The sequence below is a fragment of the Canis lupus genome, chromosome 28, assembly GCF_048164855.1.
Source record: "Canis lupus baileyi chromosome 28, mCanLup2.hap1, whole genome shotgun sequence".
In the NCBI taxonomy this organism is placed as follows: domain Eukaryota; kingdom Metazoa; phylum Chordata; class Mammalia; order Carnivora; family Canidae; genus Canis; species Canis lupus.
Window position 1 is genome coordinate 37,607,422 of NC_132865.1, and position 20,187 is coordinate 37,627,608.

General features: G+C 41.8%; 2 long non-coding RNA genes across 2 annotated transcripts; both read left to right on the top strand.

Annotated features, from left to right (window-relative positions):
• The first annotated feature begins 1,540 nt into the window (after positions 1-1,540).
• Positions 1,541-10,461, top strand: LOC140620413 (uncharacterized). Its single transcript, XR_012020202.1, has 4 exons — positions 1,541-1,814; positions 2,637-2,687; positions 9,472-9,522; positions 10,176-10,461. It is a non-coding gene; the product is annotated as an uncharacterized lncRNA (long non-coding RNA).
• Positions 10,462-10,661: 200 nt separating this feature from the next.
• LOC140620415 (uncharacterized) lies at positions 10,662-15,812 on the top strand. Its single transcript, XR_012020204.1, has 3 exons — positions 10,662-11,671; positions 12,439-12,787; positions 15,674-15,812. It is a non-coding gene; the product is annotated as an uncharacterized lncRNA (long non-coding RNA).
• Positions 15,813-20,187: the final 4,375 nt, after the last annotated feature.

The window sequence follows — 20,187 nt, forward strand, 5'->3', positions numbered from 1 at the left end:
AAATTAATATATATTTTATATGTCTATAAATATATATACATTGAGATATAACTGACATATAACTATATAACATTGTGCAAGTTTCAGATGTGCAACGTGCTGATCTGATACCTTTATGTGTTGCAACATGATTATCACCTTAGCGTGAGCTAACACCTCCATCATGTCACATAAGTACCCTGTGTGTGTGTATGTGGTGGGAACGAATAAGATCTAGTCTCTTAGCAGTTTTGAAGTTCACAATATTGTTGTTCATAATCATTCTGTGTGTTAGATCTCCGGGACTTCCTTATTTACCAGGTACAAGTTTCTATCCTTAAACAACCCCAATTCCCCCACACCCTCTGGTCATCACCATTTTTCTCTGTTTTTGTGAGTTCAGCCTTTTTAGATTCCAAATATAACTGATACCAACCAGTATTTATCTACCTCTGTGTGATTAATCTCACTTAGTATAGCGTCCTCAAGGTCTATCCAAGTTGTTTCAAATGGCAAGATTTTCCTCTTTTTCAGAGCCAAATTCTATCTATCTATCTATCTATCTATCTATCTATCTATCTATCTATCTATCATCTATCATCTGATTGTATCCTTTATTTCTAGGCAAGTCAACATTTACTATGGATCTGAATAGTCGTTCCTTCATAGTGTGTTGGGTTTATTTGGAGACTTCAAGGTTTTCTGTCAGTCCATGACCTCTCTGAGGGCAGGCATCTTACCTTTTGCTCCCTCCTGTCCCTGCCAAAACACCTCCACCAGGGTCTCAAAGTTAGTTACTGCTCAATAAATTTTCTAAATCCATGAATATGCCTCCACGTCCATTTATAAAGGATGAGTTTAAATTTCATAATCTTGGAGGTCTTTTCAGATTCTGATCTCCTAACACAAAGCATTTTAAGCCAGTTATTTTGATACATGTGTTACATATTCAATAAACCTACTAGAAAGTTCTTTTTCTTTTATTTAAGAAATGATATTAAGCATGATGGCCAGGCAGGAGAGGTCAAGAGCACGGGCTCTGGAGTCAGGCCCAACACTGAATCCTGACTCCATCCTTATTGCCAGGTGGCCCTGGCAAAGATTGAGATAATACTTAACAGTGCTGCTATGTAGAGTGAGTAACAACAGCAATAATAGTAAAATAATAGGTTTTGAGCCCTTACTCTGGGTGAGGGACCTCCCATACACTGCATATCCCCTATATCTATATGTCCTGTGCCCCCACAGTTACCATTATTACCCCATTTTACAAATAAGTCACTGATAGAGCAACACACTGAAGTTTACACAGTCTGTGGGTGGTGAACAAAGGATTGAAACCCAGGCAGATTAAAATGAGGTGGTGCAAACAGTAAGGGTTCGGTAGATGGGCAGACTGATGGCAGTGATTGGGGGGCTGCCCAAGGTATCCATACACCTGTGAGCAAGGCTGAGTGTCTTCTCTTCGAGGGCGTGGCCACTAGTAGGGAAGAGAAACATTGAGACCTAAATGAGGTAATAAAGAAATAATCAAGTGCTGTTGGGGCACAAAAGAGAGTAATTTGGGCTAGTGAGGGGGATTGAAGCTGCTTTCCCAGGATCTGGCCTTTCCGAGGAGCCTTGGGGAAGTTTGACAGGTGCACAAGAAGGGCATCTCAGGCCGAGAGAGTGCATGGAGGGGAGAGAGCTTGACGTGGGTACCCAACGATGACTGCTCCAGTGGAGTGTGGCTTTCAGGAAACCAAGTGGTTGGGGGCTAACTTGGAAGGTTGTGCAAGACAGGAGTGTGAGGACCCCTGAATGTCATGCTAAGGAGTTTGGATTCTATCCCACAGGTAATGAGGATTTTAGTATCAGGCTGCATAGCATCTTGTGCACTTTCATGGACCGTCCTGCCTTTGGCGAGGTCGGAACCACTGTAGCTATTGGCCTGGAATGTGCGCTGAACAAATGGGTGTAGTATAGAAAACGGCTGCCAGGACGCACAAGCAGACCAGGACGGGGAACAGGGGAGCATCTGCTCCTCCGCGCAATGCTCTACCCGGCTTCTCCCCAACTCCACGGTTTTAATACCAGAATCATTTGGTAGTGTTTGCCACCTGCTGAAAAATCTCAAAGTCAGGTTGCTGTTCTCCCCTCAATCTCCCCTCCCCTATCACTACTCCACAGGCCACTTGGCTTTGTAGAATCATTTTCAAAAATGTTTATAATGTCTTACTACTGCCTGTTCCATCTGCTCCTCACTCATGGAGGCCTGGCTCCTTCGCAAGGCCTGGAAGTCAGGCATGCAGAGCCAGGAAAGGTTAAAAATGCAGCTTCGACTTTTCCCTTCTTCCTCACTCTCCTTTCATCCATCCTTCCACAGATGACTAAATGCAGTCTTTACTTCAAATGAAGCCAAGCCTATGGTTAATTCTCAAATAAAGAAAAAATAATATGAGCCATCTTCCCGTTAATGTCAGTGGGCCAGCACCATAGCGCAAATACACACACAGAAACACAGCTTACAGCACGTGCACACACACACACACACACACACACACACACACACTGCAGTTCAAAATAAATCTTCCATAGGGGTATTTTGCTAAAATTCTGTATGTATTTATTTTTATGAAAGCCTAATTAAAATTCATATAAAAATCATTTTTACTTAGAGATGGAGAGAGTGCATTCACAATGATCAAGGTCATCTGAGTGAAAATTATGTAAGTGTGAAATCTATTTCTACAGATTTGACAGGAATATATTTGATCAGTAGAATTTAAGAACTATTGGCCAATAGAAATGGAATGTTTTTGAAATAGAAATATTTTCTTCAAGTTTTAAGAAAATCTCAGCATTATGTTTTTCTGTTAAAATATATTATTCTTTTGAGGGTAATAGTCACATTTAATTGTCTGCAGATGTATGTCTTTATGTCCTAATTTAGATGGGGACACCAGTTCTATGAACAGTGGCCTAGATTATCATCCTTGCTAATAAACTCTTATTGGAATACTTTCAGATTTGCATCCGATGTGTATGGAGTGTACATTTTGTTTGCCATTTGAAATATGCAGAAAAATTTAAGGCAGACACCAAAGGTCTCAATCAGCAAACAGCAAAAGATCTCTTTTGTTTTATGGTTGTAGCAAGAACTCCTCCTAGTGGACTTTCTCAGAAGTATTTACTACATGTGCAGAAAAAGGCATGAAGAAAAGTAATGGCATAACATCAGTAAATCACACCAACTGGTATCTTTCACCAGTGATGCAGGAACATTTCTTTCTGCCTTTGTGGAATAAATTAAGAGAATGTGCAGAGTACATAAAACAAGTATTGCTAATCAGAAAAACCTGGATTCATCTGGTTATTATCTGCCTTATACTGTGCTATTTCCTTGGGAAACAAATACAATTCTAATTATAGAATTATTCAAAAGCACAGATGAATAGATTAGCATTTCCTAGGGTACTCTTGATATTTATGGATTTGCTTGAAAAGCAAAAGGTATGTTTGAAAAGGTATGTTTAACAGATATAGACCAAGATAAGTGTTAAAAAATGTCTGATTTTTTAAAAAAGAGTACATACATGTTGACTGCTAATGATCATTCAGTCAAAAAATGTACATTCCAAACACTTCCTTGCTGAAAGGTAAACAGCCAAAGCTTTAAAAAAATGTGGCAAATTATAGAATTTTAACACAAGAGCAATAAACTAAAGTTTGTAATTAAAGAAAATGTTTTATGTGGGATAACTTCCAGTATGTTTAGCCTGAAAGCAATGACAGGGTTTAATAGAAGATAATGTAATTGTAGTTATCAGAATGACACAAGACACTGTTTTTTTTTTAAAAAGATTATTTTAAAGAGAGAGAATGCACACATGAGTGGGGGGAGAGGAAGAGAGAGTATCTCAAGCAGACTCCCCACTGAGCATGGAGCCCATTGTGGGGTTCCATCCCAGGACCCATGGAATCATGACCTGAGCCAAAACCAAGAGTTGGCTGCTTAACCAGCTGAGTCACCCGGTGCCCCAAGACACTATTCTTTTTAACTCTGTTGGTGAAATGTTGCTTAGCTTCTTTTTTAAGATTTTATTTATTTATTCATGAGAGACACACCAGAGAGAGGCAAAGACACAGGCAGAGAGAGAAGCAGGCTCCCTATGGGGAGCCCGATGTAGGATTTGATTCCAGGACCCCGGGATCGTTGACTAAGTTGAAGGCAGATGCTCAACCACTGAGCCACCCAAGTGGCCCACTTACCTTCTTTCCAGAACTCTGTGCTGGACATTTTCTCTAAAATTATATTTACTGAATATACATATGAAGTAAAATCCCTAGCAGAATTGAGTCCTTCACTACAAAATTTGCTTTTACTCTATTTGCTGCAACATTACTACCCTAACTTCCTTCCTCTTTTCATATCTACAAAATGATTCTTGAACTTAGCTCTTAATATTATTACAAGGTGAGCAAACACAGATGTTATCAAATAGTGTACTCTATATTATGAAAAATAAAATGAGACATTAAAAAAAAAGCAGTACTCCTCCAGCTAACAAACTGAAAAAGACCTTGGATCTAGGCACAGTACTTCCTTGTTTTCACTTTTACAAACAGATTAATTATAGTTCAGGACATTCCCCCATACGTTTGTAATATGAGAAGTTGTAAGCCACATTCTTGACTCAAATTATTTCTTATTGGTAGTTCAAACAGTCCAAATGCCTTTCTGAAATAAAGCATTTTGTGATTAATGTACCCCTATTTTACAATTCAATGAACTCATTTTCAAATTTTTTACTAAGTACGACTCCCCTTTAATCATGAGACACCATTCTGTACATGTAACATATTGGATGCACATATAGTTTATTAAGCATTTACCACTTTGAAACCTGTTGGCTTATTACCACTTTCAAAGAACACCCTCTTTTTTTTTCCAGTATCTGAACAAATTTATGATTTAATTGGCACAGATGGAATGCTACATGTAAACTAATCAAACACTATAAAACATAACACCATCTTACGGTGGTCTTTATATACAGTCATGATTTATTCAGATGGCTATGTTTTAAATATGAAACCATTAAGAGCAACTGTTCCATCCAGACTCCTTTTTCACTATGACAGTCTGACTGTGAGTACAACGGATGGCCAATGGTCAGGACAAGAAAAGGGCTTGTGCTTTACAGGTAACCACCATACAAAAATAATGAACTAGCATGGCAGGAATAATCATTGAAGTGGTTGTTTAGGACACGTTTTACTTTTAATATATTACCCATACTCCATACTCTGGAGACATCAGGTGTAGATGATCTCTGGACATTTCCTTGGACTTTTGCCTGAATGGTCCCCAGTATCTGACTTCTCCCCATTTCAGTGGTGCTCAAATCTGAGCTGGAGGCTTCATCGAATCACAGATTACTGGACCCAGTCCCAGAGGTCCTGACTTGGTAGAGCAGGGGGCCTTGGAGAGAAGCATTTCTAACAAATTCCCAGGAAATACTGATGCTTCTAGATCACTGTATTTTGAGAAGCACCATGCCACCTGAATCTGACCTTTATTAGGCCTAAGACAAATCTTACATTGTCCACATAAAATATACCTCATTCACTTTTCTTTCTTTATCATCATTCCTAAGCCCCTGGGTATTTAGTGTATACCAGAGTATTTTATTTCATATGTATTGGGCTTGACTCTAAACAGCTTAAGAACAGAGGATGTGACATACATTTTATTAGAAACATGTATCTGGGGGCACCTGGGTAGCTCAGTGGTTGGGTGTCTGCCCTTGGCCTAGGTCGAGATCCTGGGATTCTTGGGATCAAGTCCTGTATCAGGCTCCCCTCAGGGAACCTGCTTCTCTCTCTGCCTATGTCTCTGCCTCTTTCCCTGTATCTCTCATGAATAAATAAATAAAATCTTAAACAAAAGAAACATATATCTAGAAGTGTGGTCCGCAAGATATTCTTGTTAATACTTCCACAAAGCTTGCTATAAGCGAGTTCCCAGCTGTGTCCCAGAAAGGAGGCTTTGGGTTTGGGGTTGCAAAATTTACATATGAATAACTCCTCAGGTTGTTCCGAATAATAGAAAAGGAGAACAAGCTTCTGGAAACAACACCATGCACATCAGGGGTTGGGGGGGTGGTGCTCCATGTCCCGTCACAGACTAAAAAAGTACACACTGACTCCACACCATCCAGGAAGCTGAGATGTAGGGGCTTTGTCAACAATGGCTGGGAGCAGATGCCACCTCTCCTGCCACCTCCAGGGTCAAGAGAATGTGCTGGGACAGTCCATCTCTGCCTCTCCCCAGTGCTACTGAGCAGGCTCCTTCTCTAATCTCTGCTACAGAAGGTTAGGATGGCAAGAGAAGAGGCATGCTGCACTAGCCTGGAGGTCAGGTGATGGGGAAGACCACACTCAGAGCATCTTGCAGATATCAGCTCTATGGTCAAAGCTCATGACTCATCTGTACAGGAAATACAGACAGTATAGGGAACAAGTAGGTTTGGATTCCATGATAGTCTCTTAGACTGTTCATAGACATTGGCTTGGGAGCTATTCTTTTCCAGAAAGGCCTAGTGGGAGTGCAGAGAAAAGGTCATGTTCAAAGGCAGCTGGGGCTGGAAGATCATATTCCAAGATGGCCTCTTTGCTTGTGTTTCTGGTGCCTCTGTGCTTTTGATTTTCTCTCGCTCTGCTTGTGGCGTCTCATCTCCTGGCCCATTTCAGGTGGGCTGGGCTTCTCACAGCAGGGAGGCCTCCAGTGATCAGACATGGTGACTGGCTTCCAAGAGATGCCAGTGGAATCCACCTGTTTTCCTCCTGCCATGTCCCATTGGCCAACGCAGCTCCAGCTGCCTGCCCTCAGGGTAGAGAGACAGACTCAGCCTCTTGATGTGAAAGTGGCCAGGTGTCCCTGTAGACTAGCCTCTTGGGTAGGGAATGTTGTAGAGAATGCAATCTGCTTACTTTTAGGAATGAAAATTGGCAAAACATAATGACTGATGGAACATATAGATAAAGTGAGAGAAATGAGTCAGAGACTATTCTAATGTTTTTAAGTTCAGGGATAGAGCTGATGGTGGCTCCACCAATAGTGCTTTAGGTAAAAGATGAATTGTTTTGTACATGTTAGAATGGTTGACTGTGTGGTATTAGGGAATATCTAGGTGGAAATATTCAGTAATTAGCTTGAGTCTGATGTTTGGATCTGGTGTCATTGGGTAGATTTAGCAATCAGCATAGATTTGGGAATCTCAGTGTAAATAGTGGCACATAGGTTGCCCAAATCTGTAGGCTGCAGACAGAAAACTACAACAGCTGTCATATGAGGAGTAATAGGAAACTGAAGGGTGGGCAAGATGGAGGATGGATTGTTCTAGAAAAGAAGATGATGAAGTCCTTTGAGAAAGGACTGATCTACAGTGTGACAGAGACATGAAATAAGGGCCGCCTGGGTGGCTCAGCGGTTTAGCACCACCTTCGGCCCAGGGTGTGATCCTGGAGACCCAGGATTGAGTCTCACGTCAGGCTCCCTGCATGGAGCCTGCTTCTCCCTCTGCCTGTGTCTCTGCCTCTCTCTGTCTCTGTGTCTCTCATGAATAAATAAATAAAATCTTTGAAAAAAAAAGGGAGACATGAAATAAGATTAGGACTGGGGCGTGTGGGTGGCTCAGTGGTTGAGCACCTGTCTTCACCTCAGGGCATGGTCCTGGAGTACTGGGATTGAGTTCCACATCGGTCTTCACTTGAGGAGCCTGCTTCTTTCTCCCCCTGCCTATGTCTCTGCCTCTCTCTCACTCTCTGCATCTCTCATGAACAAATAAATAAAACCTTTTAAAAAAAGATTAGGTCTAAAAATATTCTTTTGGGGGAAAGATTTATTCATTTACTTTAGAGAGAAAGGGGGGATGGTGGAGAATCTCAAGCAGACTACCTGCTGAGCATGGAGCCCAACATGGGACTTTAGCCCACAACCCTGAGATCATGACCTGAGCCGAAATCAAGGGTCAGACCCCTAATCGACTGAGCCACCCAGGGACCCCATTCTCTGACCTTTTTTGATTGGAGTTAATTGAATGTACATGTGAATCTTGTTGCAGTAGTACTGGGGAATCAGAAGACATGAGTTAAAGGATGGAGAGGAAAAATGGGGGAAACTGCTTCCTGGAAGTTTGGATAAGAAGGTGGGGAGAAGGGGCGCCTGGGTGACTCAGTCAGTTAAGCGTCTGCCTTCAGCTCAGGTCATGATCCTAGGGTCCTGGGATTGAGCCCCACATCAAGCTCCTTGTTTCTCAGAGGGCCTGTTTCTCCCTCTCCCTCTGTCTGCTGCTCCCCCTGCTTGTGCTCTTTCTCTCTGTCAAACGAATAAATAAAATCTGTTAAAAAGAGAAAAAAAGAAGGGGAGGGAGAATGGATACTTTTGGTAGTAGCCTGAGGAAAAGTCTTTACAAAGATGGGAGATAAATATACATATTGGTGGGCCAAGGGAAGGGGCTGGAGGAGAGAGGATGTGGATACAGGACAGAGTGCTGTACAGTTCAGACTGAGCTAGTGAAGAGAGGTGGGTGGAAGTCAGCAGGAGAGGTAGAGCCAGCACTGGCAGGAGGGTCCCTTCATTCTCTGAAGATGGAGGAGGCACCTTGCAGCAGGTTTGGCAATGAGTAGGGTGTGAGGTGGAAGGAGAGTGGGGTGACTGCCTCTGAGGGCCTCTGTTTTGCTGACAAAATTACAGGCAAGTCATATTCTGAGAGTGAAGAAGTTAGAGACTGCTGGTATTTTGGATATTCCAAGATTTGGAATAATTAAGAAAAGAAGAGAAAAGGTCAGGGATAAGAAAAATCACTGGTGGTGATGATTGTCCAGTTGAATTGAAGATTACACATTTTAATGGCAGTATTCTGCATGACTTTCTGAATTTCTTCATTCCCATTGGGGCAGTATGGAGGGAAAGGCAAGGGTATGGAGAAATTAAGGGTGTTTGTGAGTCAGTTATGGGATCCATATAGGGCAGCAAAGGAATAGAGAGAGAGAGAGAGAGAGAGAGAGAGAGAAATGAGCTTGGCCACCTAACAATTAGTGTATAAAGCTGTTATTAATGCTTGAGTTGAATCATTCAGTTACTGACTGAATAGTTGGCCTCTTTCTCTCCTTTTGTTTCTTGGGTGTAGAGTCTATGGCAAAGATACTTTATGGATCATATGAAATCATACTTACAGAATATGTGAAAAATGTGATAGCATGCACACATAATAAAATGAGCTAAAACACCTCATGGCTACTTAGTAGCTTACAGTTATCAGATTATTAAAATGCTTTTATCCTTTTTAAAACTAACCGATGCATAAATATATTCTAGTTTTAAGGTATTCAAATGATATTTTAAAAAAGAGCAAAAGATGCAAGTCACCTGCCAATGCTATTCCCCACCCCACTGGAAACATCACCAAGAACTTGGGGTGCAAGCAGTGATTTTTTTTTCTTCAGTTTGTAGACAGGTATCTGCAGGACAGCCAGTGGAAAGAACAGGATTTGGAGGTAAGGAGCCAGCTTGAGAGCCAGCTCTGGGCATGAGGGTGATCTGAAACTACCAGGTCCTCAAGTTTCCTCTAAAATGGATTAGGGGGAGAACTTATAACTGGAATCTATTTTCAAATTTGGGACAAGATATTTGAGAATAGTTTTTAAAGTTTTTTTTTTTTTTTAATGTTTTGAGTCAGGAAAATCTCTACTCTAAGAAAATATGTCCTTTCTAAGCTTTAGTTCTTCTTACAAAGTTAGCATAAACAGCAAACAAGATCAAATGTGAGAATGCATATTGTAAAAACAATACCACTGTCAGGGTTTATTATTACTATTATTATTATTATTATTATATTATTATTATTATTATTATTATTATTAGAAAAAAGTGTATCTGTGAAATGCCAATCAATGTTCCCAAAGTCATTTGTTTCATTAAGTTACCTTCAGAAGAACAGGAATCATACCACTTAAACATGGCAAAAAAATAAGGCAACATAAATCAAAATGCAACTTAATTGCAGCGAGGGTCAGTGCTTCACATGTACAAAGGCCAACTGCTATTCTCCCCTGGTGTCTCCAAAAAAAAAAACCCTTAGATTTTTGTTTGGGTAAAGTTGACCATTTATCTACTGCAAACTGTGTTTTTCTTTCCCCTCTCTTGCCAGGGATGATTATACTGTTTCTGACCAGAAATTTAACCTTTTAAGAGGCCTCACTACAAGTTTTCCACTACCTATGTTTGTTCAGGAGAATTTCCCTCTACATTTGTTCCATCAGTGTTCAAACAAAAGACTTGGGAGAACCAGTGACATTGAAACGAAATGACAGTCCTAGGACACCTGGGTGGCTCAGTGGTTGAGCATCTGCCTTTGGCTCAGGGAGCCTGCTTCTCCCTCTGCCTCCGTCTCGGCCTCTCTCTGTGTCTCTCTTGAATAAATAAATAAATAATCTGGGATCCCTGGGTGGCGCAGCGGTTTGGCGCCTGCCTTTGGCCCGGGGCGTGATCCTGGAGACCCGGGATCGAATCCCACGTCAGGCTCCCGGTGCATGGAGCCTGCTTCTCCCTCTGCCTGTGTCTCTGCCTCTCTCTCTCTCTCTCTGTATGACTATCATAAATAAATTAAAAAAAAATTTTAAAAAATAAAAAAAAATAAATAAATAATCTTAAAAAAAAAAAGAAAAGAAAAAGAAACGGAAGTCCTGGCAGCTAGCCCACGCCTAAGCTCCCTGGATGGTGCACGTTTTCTGGAACATGCTCAGGGGATTGAGTCTGAAAGCAGCAGAGGATCCATGACTTAAGGGCACCAAGGAATCACTGTACACTGTGAAGAGCCCAGGGTGCAGTATTTGAAACATTAAACATTATCTGGTAGTCTTTCAGAATCAGAAGCTTTACTTTCGGGTCATTTAATCTACTCTCTTTTCTTCAGGAAGTCACTCAACATCTGTTTGTTCTATATTGTGACTTACTCTGTCAGAATGAGGATGGGCCAGTAGAAGCACAAAAATTAAAACATGCACTTTCTCAAGGCCACAGCCTTTCAGCTCATTCCTGGTTCTCTGTGAAAACCTCAAGTCCTTGCCATTCTCTTGTTTTGCGTCGGGAGTTGCATTAACAGAGAGATGAGAAAGAGAGAAAGGAACAGAACACAGGCTGATCTTGGCTTTGTAGCTGCCAGCTACTTTATGGGCTGCTGTTTTCTGGCAGATGGATCACGGGCTCTGTCTTAAGATGAACTGTCTTTGTGCCTCTCTGAGCTTCACATCTTTGCTCCAAAGAGAAATAAAGGCTGAACACAAAATATGGTAGAAATTTGGATTTGGGAAGCATTACTGAGAATGCCACAGTGGAAGCCTGGGCATTACTGAGACTTTTTCAGTTACAGACACTTCCAGAGACATTCCATCTTTTGACCTTCAACTCATCCCTTCAGGAGGATTGCACAGGTGTTGTTGGCCACCCCATTCGGGTATGGAAAGTTTAAAGCCAGCCAATCAGTGATGGGCCAGGACATGGGGGTCAAGACCATTAGTTCCCACATTAAGCAGCTTTACCAGCATATCCAGCTGGAATTTCAGAGGCACAGAGTGATATGCCGACAGTCACATACAGTTCCCATTTCTATATATGAAAACTCAAAATTTTAAGAAAACAAAACAAGTGAGTCTTAGATTCTACCTGCTTTGCCAAATAGAGTTTCAACTATTTTAATTTTTAAATTCACCTAATAGATGAACATTTGTTTATACTTAATGTATTCTGTTTCTGGGAAAAATTTAATGCTCTTAAAGTAGATCTATGCCTTATATTTACTTGGTGTTTCTTTTCCAGGATAGTACAATAATCCCCAAATTGTAATTCTTTAATTAATATTCAATTGAAGAGTTAGATTATTTGTTTGAAGAAACAGAACCCAAGTCAAAGTGCCTTAAACATAAAGGTTATTCATTGGCTCATGCAACTGGAATTCCAGAGATAAGGAGCATTCAGGAACTGATTTACCCATTGGCTTATTGGGGAGCAAGAAATTTATCTCTGTATAAGGTTCTTCTAGCTGGACTAAGAATTAAATTCACATAGAACAGATGAGCAGATTAATTTAATTTGGGGACTCCATACCATCCTGCAATTCCAACAGCCAGGCAACAAACACAAGGTTTATATAACACCCTGAGTTTGGGAGAGGGGTAAGGGTCTGAGGATACAAAGGAGAGGAAGACCCTTAGCAGGAAGTTGAGAGGAGATGTTTCAAGAACAAAGGTTGCCCTTTATGCAGATGTTTTAGGTAACAAAGAATCTCTGTTAATAGCTCTCTTTCTGGTATACCTTTCCTTTCCAATGTAAATTTAGGCAGTTGGGGGGGAGATAAAAGAGCTTTTTCCTGGATATTTTGGGTTTTGATTGCTTTTAATTCTGAATAATTTTAGGTAGCCAAGTCACAGAGCAGAAACTTGTTGGGCCCGTAAATCAAAATAATCTTCACACCAAGGTAGCCCATCTTGAGGTGGTCTGCCCTTGGCGCCTACAGGTTCAATAATGTGGCAACGGGACAAACTCTTCCTGATCCCTCACTCTGCTGTCCCCAGTGTCTCTCTACCTGTGACGCTCAGGATTTATGTAAGTGGTTTGCTAAGGCTCTACACTTCCACATGGGTCCAGTAGAGCTGCCCCCTGAAGCCTCTGTAAGCAGTGATATGATCCTTCCTGGAAGTCTCTACTCAAATCTGATGAGCCTCAACTGCATCGTGACCCTGGTCCTCAACCTACTGTTGCCAGGTAAACTGAAGAGACCCTTGGGTCCTGGGGTTTTGACTCAGCCTGTCCCAAAGATGTCACCAAAGGCTGTTGGTCTCATCATGAGAAGGAATTCAAGGACAGACACAACATTGCCAATGAGGGACACAGGTGGGAAAGTTTGCTAAAGTGAAATGTGAGAGCAGGCAAGCTCAAGAGAGAGAGAGCTGCATCCTCAGGGTTCAGGTTTCTTTTCTTTTCTTTCTTTCTTTTTTTTTTTTTTTTCCTCAATATTTGTTAACAAGAAAGTAGAATATTCATGACTTGAGGAAGGGATTTCTTAGAAGCAGGGTTTCATGCTTTTTCTTTCTTATTTGGTCAGGGGTTTCCTGTTATGGCACCCACTGTCTCAGGCTTGTCTGGTTTGATCCAGCTTCTAGTGGATGGTTGCCAGGGCAGGCCTGACTTTCCTAATAGCTGGCAAGGACTTCCTCTTTGTTGGCCTCCAGGAGTCTTGTTAGATCCTGACTGCCTACTCTAAAACTATGACCAAGAAGATAAATGAACCTATTCATGATGGATTAAGCTAATCAGGGTCCACACCTGGATCTAGGGATAGATTCAGCTTTCCAGAGTTGCAGGGACTCCATCAGGAGCAGTTAGAATAAATCCTAGAAAGAGAGAGTGAGAAATGGATACCGAGCAGAACCACATCTCAGTTGACATTCCATTTCATCTATCTACATTAGAGTGAACACCATGACTGGCCCTGTGTCTGTTTATGTGAAATGATCATCTCTCAGGATGGTTACAGGTGATGGTGGAACAGTCTCAGGAAAAACAATGGACTCTAGAACAGACAGACCTGGGCTTGAACCCATTTTCCACCTACAAGCAACAGAACATTTGGCAAATGACTTAATCTCTTAGAGCCTCCATTTCCTGATTTGTATAGTGAGGGTTGTGGGACCCAGGAAATTTAACAAAAATCCCCTGCCCCTGGACAAGCAAAGCAGGACTGATTCCATTTTGTGCTGCACCGGCCACCTCCCGTATGACCCCCACATGACCTGCTTATTGCTTAAGGCGCTGCCCCACCCTAGTCAAGCCTCTGGGCACACCCTAATCGGAAATCGGCTCATAACAATGTAACCCCGCCTTGTGCCCCCCAAAACTGTGCCCCGATTCTGACCAAAGTAATAGACCAGCTCAAGTGGATCCTATAGGGTAAGGTGTAATTCAATCGGCCACCTGCGTGTGGACCAGCATGACTGTGCAACTTTCTGCGTATCCCACTGGCCACGGGCCCCTATAAAGCTGCGCCGCCTCTTAGTCTCGGGGCCCAAGTCCCCGCTCCGCTGTGTCGGGTGCACTTGGACCCAGGCTCGAGCTTGTAAATAAACCCTCGTGTGTTTGCATCGGTGTCGGCTCCTCGGTGGTTTCTCGGATTCGCAATCTTGGGCACAACAAGGGTAATAACAGAAAACCATTGTAAACAAAAAAGAAAAATGTAAGTACACCAAAATATGTCTGATACAAATACCCGATAGCTGGAAATACCATGGAAACAACAGAGCAAAGAGATCTTCCGCCTGTAAATCCTCTGAAGTAACTCTGTAACACTAATGTAAATTCTGGGTTTGGATCACTTTGTTACTTCCTACAGAAAAGTACACACCTTTAATCAACTGTGTGGAATAGCTTGCCATATGCTATGATCTTGTCAGTATTAGAACCACTGTCAGGCCACCAGACTTCCTAATCCTCTGTTGTGACAATTTAGGTATTTTACATGTCGGGTGACCAAGAGTACATTCATTTGACAAATATCTATTGAACACTGAATACATGCCAGGCAGGTTTTCAGGATCTAAGGTCACAGCATTGATACATGGTACGCATGATCAGATCACAGTTTAATTTCCTGTAAGCAGCATCATTTATGTGTAGGAAATTTTTGGTGATGCCTTATGTATGGCTTGAACTCTTTGAATAATTTTATGTATTTCAAACACTTGTCCACAACCAATTTTAACAAAAAGTCAGATAAGGATTTCATACTGTTATTTACTCAAGGACAAGAAATTGTTAGAGAAGGCTTAATACTAGCTCCTATTCCTTGAGGGCTCACTATGGGCCAGGCCTTGGGCTAAGCAAATTCCAACTCATTTATTCCTAAGGATAGAGCTTCCTGGGATTCGCTCCAGTAGCTGCAGAGGCACTGGTATTTGTGAAGGCTCAGAGGAGCTCAGAACTGACTAGATAGTGAGAAACAGAGTGGCGGGGTGCGGTGGTAGGACAGCAGGCTGACTGTTAGGGCCAGTGGATCTGGCCATCAGCTATCTGGCCATTGGCCATGGGCCATTGTCCGTCATCTCTTGAAGCACAATATCAGTCATGCCATGATGTACCAAATGTCCTGGTCTTGGGTGGAACAGGATAGATCTTTTCAACATATTCACAGTCAGGAGCTCAGTCTGTTCTGGAATCCAGGTGATATTTGCATCTAGACAGAGGAGAGCTGGGCCACTCATGGATGTCAGGAGGCAGTTAACTTATGAAATGGACAAGCAACCATGGCCAGCAGGACAGTTCATCATTGGCTCCTAAGGTGCTAGCAACCCCTAATTGCCTCTACTGGTTCCTGACAGAATTTTAGTTTCTTTTGCTGTTTAACTTGTTTGTTCATTTAAAAAAAAAAAAAAAAGATTTTATTTATTTATTTGACAGAGAGAGAGAGAGAACAAGCAGGGAGAATGGCAAGCAGAGGGAGAGGGAGAAACAGTTTCCCCAATGAGCAGGGAGCCCGATGCAAGGCTCTATCCCAGGATCCTGGGATCACAACCTGAGCCGAAGGCAGATGCTTAACCAACTAAGCCACCCAGGTACCCTTGTTTGTTCATTTTTTTAACAGAATTCTGTTTCCAGGAAAGATGGGCCACATGGCAGCAAACAAGCAAGAAAAGAGCAGGTGGAGAACTGCTTTACACCCCGACGTACAGCTGATCCTTGAACAACATGGGTGTGAACTGCACCGGTCCACTTATACTCAGATTTGTTATGATAAATGCAGTATTGTAAATGTATTTTCTCTTCCTTATGATTTTCTTAATAGCTTATTTTATTGTAAGAATATAGTAGTATACATTACATATAACATACAAAATTTGTGTTGAGTGTTTATGTTACCAGTAAGACTTCCGGTCAATAGTAGGCTATTAGAGGTTAAGTTTCAGGGAAGTTACAAGTTATATGCAGATTTTTTACTGCCTGGGGAGGGGGGATTGGTGCCCCTAACCCCCACCTTGTTCAAGGGTCAATTCTATATTTCTTCCACTTCTGTGCTGTTACACCCACCCCCATTTCAGAATAGTCAATAACAACTCAAGTGTCAGAATGCCAGGCTTGAACCAAAGGGCCTTCTGGCACATATAATGTTGGGTCTAGTGTTCTATTTGTAGAGATTTGACCATAAGAGTACAAACTATAATACTTAAATTATTGATTACATTTCAGTTATTAAAAATCAGGCTAAGTAGAACATTCCTCTATACATTCTTTTCATAGGTTTTGTTTTTGCTAATTTCCTGAGATGAGATCTGATACTAAAATGATCTGTGAGGAGAAGGATTTTGATCAGTTATTAGTGATTAATACTGAAGTTTTCTCAGGTAGGTGCAGTAGATCTGAGAGCTCTGTGACTCAAGACGTGGGAAGGGGATCCTGGTAGTGCCTGGGGAATTGAAGGGGCAGGGCCATGCTGGGAAGCTGGAAGCATTGAGGCCTTAGGATGCAGAGCTGAGCTGGAATGCTGTCTGGTGCACACTGTGTCTTGAGGCAGCCTGGTGCACGCAGTAAACCCACTATCTTCAGATCAAGACTCTTCTTAGAAGCTTTTCCAAGGGTTGTAGGATGATCACTGCTACTGGAATTGAACCTGATTAAGTTCTTATCAAAAACAAAAGAAAAAATACCTTAAAAAGAAGTAGCCTAACTAGTACTCTTTAATTATCAAGATGCTGGAAATAGCATAACATTCAGCAGGGTCACTGGAACATAGTGGCTAGTGTTGAAAGGATTCCATGGCCAAAGCACTGTGGGACTTGCTTCATTTATTGTTTTCTCTTGTCCGATACATACCAGAGCATTAAAAGCACTGAGAAGTTCTGCAGTAAATAAATTTGCTTCAAGTTCACTTAAACCAGTGCTTCCCAAATGTATTTGACTACAGGCCACTTAATCTGAGAATCTGAGAAACACAACTCTACAGGTAGGTTCAGCATCATCCTGCCACATGTGGGTTCTGCTTTTGAGTATCTTGTAGCCTACAGCTGGTACTAAATTGGAGTTGCTCTGCTGTCAGAACTATGGAGTCATTCATTCGATCAGTCAGTTTGTATCAAAGGCCTTGCCTGTGCCAATCTTCATTCTAGGGATTTCGAATGCTCTCTCAGGGCTTCTGTTGCATGGAAAAAGGAGATGGTGAACATGCAAATGTCTAATGTGCAGGATGTGGTCAATTTCTCTGAAGATAAATGAAGCTGAGTCATGAATGGTTCCATTTTTTACCTGGTGTTGGAGGAAGGCATCTGGAATAAGGTGACAGTTAAGCAGAGTGAGCCATGAAGACACCTGGGGAAGAGCCTTCCAGACAGATCAGGCAGTGGTTGCAAAGCCCCTGCAGTGGGAGCCCACCTCCCCAACCTGCTCTGGAAATAGCCAGGAGGGTAGTGACTGCAGCTGGAGAAGGCGGGGAAGGGTGAAAGATGAGGTTGGAGCTGGACAGATAGGCCCTCCCGGCCACAGCAAAGACCCAGAACTGGATTTGAAGGGTGATGGATCTTCAGAAGGGTGCTGAGCAGGAGAATAACAGGCCGGCTCTTCGTTTTAACAGGATCCCCTGGCATATAGGTGCAGGGGAGACTGCACAGAGGCAGGAATAGAAGCAGGGGATGGTTAGGATGGTTCTCCTTTAATCCAGACAGGAGGATACAGGGACTGGGCCTAGGCTGGTTGGCAGCAGATATGGTGAAAAGGCTTGAATTATGTAGCTATTTCTAAGGTAGAGTTGAGTGTGTTGATGCATATGCATATGTGATAGTTAGGACCTGGGGTATTACTTGCCCTCAAAATGTCTGATAAGCAAACAGGAGACATAAACTAGCTGGTTTCCCAGGACCACTCTGGGTCACTCAGGCTCTACTACTAACCAGCTGTGTGACCTGGAGCTTCTCTAACTCCCCCTCCTCTGTTCAACAAAGGTCAAAATAACCACTCCACAGGATGAGATGAGACAACACAAGTCCAGGACCTAGATGGACTCAACCACATGACTTTTTATCATCCGTAGTAGGCATATTTAGAAATGGCAGCCATTGCAACTTAAATATTAACCACAATTTAAATACATACAAATCAATTAAATAGATATAATTGAGGAAATGGACATTGGCAAGGGGAAAAAGTGTGATCTTCTAATATAAGTTTATTCTGATATATGACCATGGGAATAAGGATGCATAAAGAGCTGAAGGGAAATACTGGGAAATGCATCCACATTAACAAACCCAGTGAAACTTGTTGGAGTCTGTGAGCAAATGGGCAGCACCAGGTGTGCATAATTAATCTTTTGTTCCAATTCCTGAATACAGAGCAGGAGTCAGCTCTTTAGAAATCCTTTCTCACTTACTGTTGAAGCTGTTGTGGCCAGGTGCCCTCAGTCTGGAGTAATTAAAAACCTCCAGCAGCAGAAACCCCCTCCTTGAAAAACAATGCCAAGCTGTTAGAAAAGAAACGCTAGGACAGGAGAGGATTAAATGCAGGATCTCTGTGAGGTAGGTTTATCATGGTTTTCATGATTAAGGAGGTGATGCTCCATGATTGCTTAACTTCTGCCCAGCCAGAGCAGTACTCAGTTCTTGGAAGGGAAGACTAGATTGCAGGCCCAGGAGAGCAGGGAGGAGCCTGGGGGATGGGGAGGATCCCGGAGTGGATAGCAGGCACCTGTTGGGGAAGATAAATGCTACTGTGGCCATTTATGCTGCGTGAATGTGTGAGTGCTCAAGTTGCTTGGCAATCTTATTTAGACAATGTGGTATTGCAAGACTGACAAGCTCTTCAGATGTGAACTTTACCTATGTAAATAAAACCATCTGCCTGGTCCAAAGTTTTCTTTTGTTTTGTACCGAAGTGGCTTCTTAGGAAAATGACTAAGTATTCAGCTGTTTCAGGAGAAACAAGAAATTCTGCTTTCTTTTCCCTTTTTATCTTAAAAATAACGACTTCAGAATTGAAGAGTAAAGAAAAATCTACAGAATTCAAGTTCAACAGAGTGCAAATTATTACTTTATAGAAGAATTCTAGGGCAGTTTGAGAATTTTTGCGTTTCTTGAGCTTTTAAAGTGGGTACCACCCAAGGTAACTAAGAAAAACTATTTTTTGTGTATTTATGGAAGAGCCATGTTATGCATAATTTATCTAAGACTTTACGAATCAATATAACTACTATTAAATGTGGAAATAATGATTTGCAGTACTCCACCTCAAAAATTTACAATTCCAATCCCTGGAATGATGCATTTTAAAATTTCTAAGTCAGTTTGTAAAATGACCAAGAGATTTTTCTCATACTCCTTATTTTTACAATTACCAAGTCATTACCATCGACAGGAGGTGTCATCACAGATTTAGTGAGGCCATAAATCAAATATAGGAAGCTGTGGCAAGCTGCTCAAATGAAAAGCAATACCAGGGAGATCCCTGGGTGGCTCAGCAGTTTAGCGCCTGCCTTCGGCCCAGGGCATGATCCTGGAGTCCCGGGATTGAGTCCCACATTGGGCTCCCTGCAAGGAGCCTGCTTCTCCCTCTGCCTATGTCTCTGCCTCTCTCTCTCTCTCTCTCTATGTCTTTCATGAATAAATAAATAAAATCTTAAAAAAAGAAAAGCAAGGCCATTTTCATTTTCAAATTGAAAGTAGCTTGTAGCAAAGTAGACTTTGATCAAAATTTAAAAGAACTATTTTTTTTGTTAAACTAAAAAAAATTAGGCTTCAAAGTTGTTACTGAAACTTTATTCCTTTTTGGAATTAGGTTATGCTGATAATATGTCTTGTTTAAGTAAAATGGCAAAACAATATAGGTCATTAACAAAAATACTTTTGAACAGATCCAGATTCAGTTGGTTGGATTAAGATTTTATGTTTCAGGGGCACCTGGGTGGCTCAGTAAGTTAAGCCTCTGACTCTTGATTTCAGCTCAGGTCATGCTCTCAGGTCGTGAGATTGAGCCCCTTGAGGAGTTCCATGCTCATGGGGAAGTCTGCTTGGGATTCTCTCTCTCCCTCTCCCTCTGCTCCTCCCCCCACTGCTATGAATAAATAAACAAGTAAAATATCTTTTTACAGGATTTTACATATTTAACTTCTTTGTCAAATGAAAGAGACA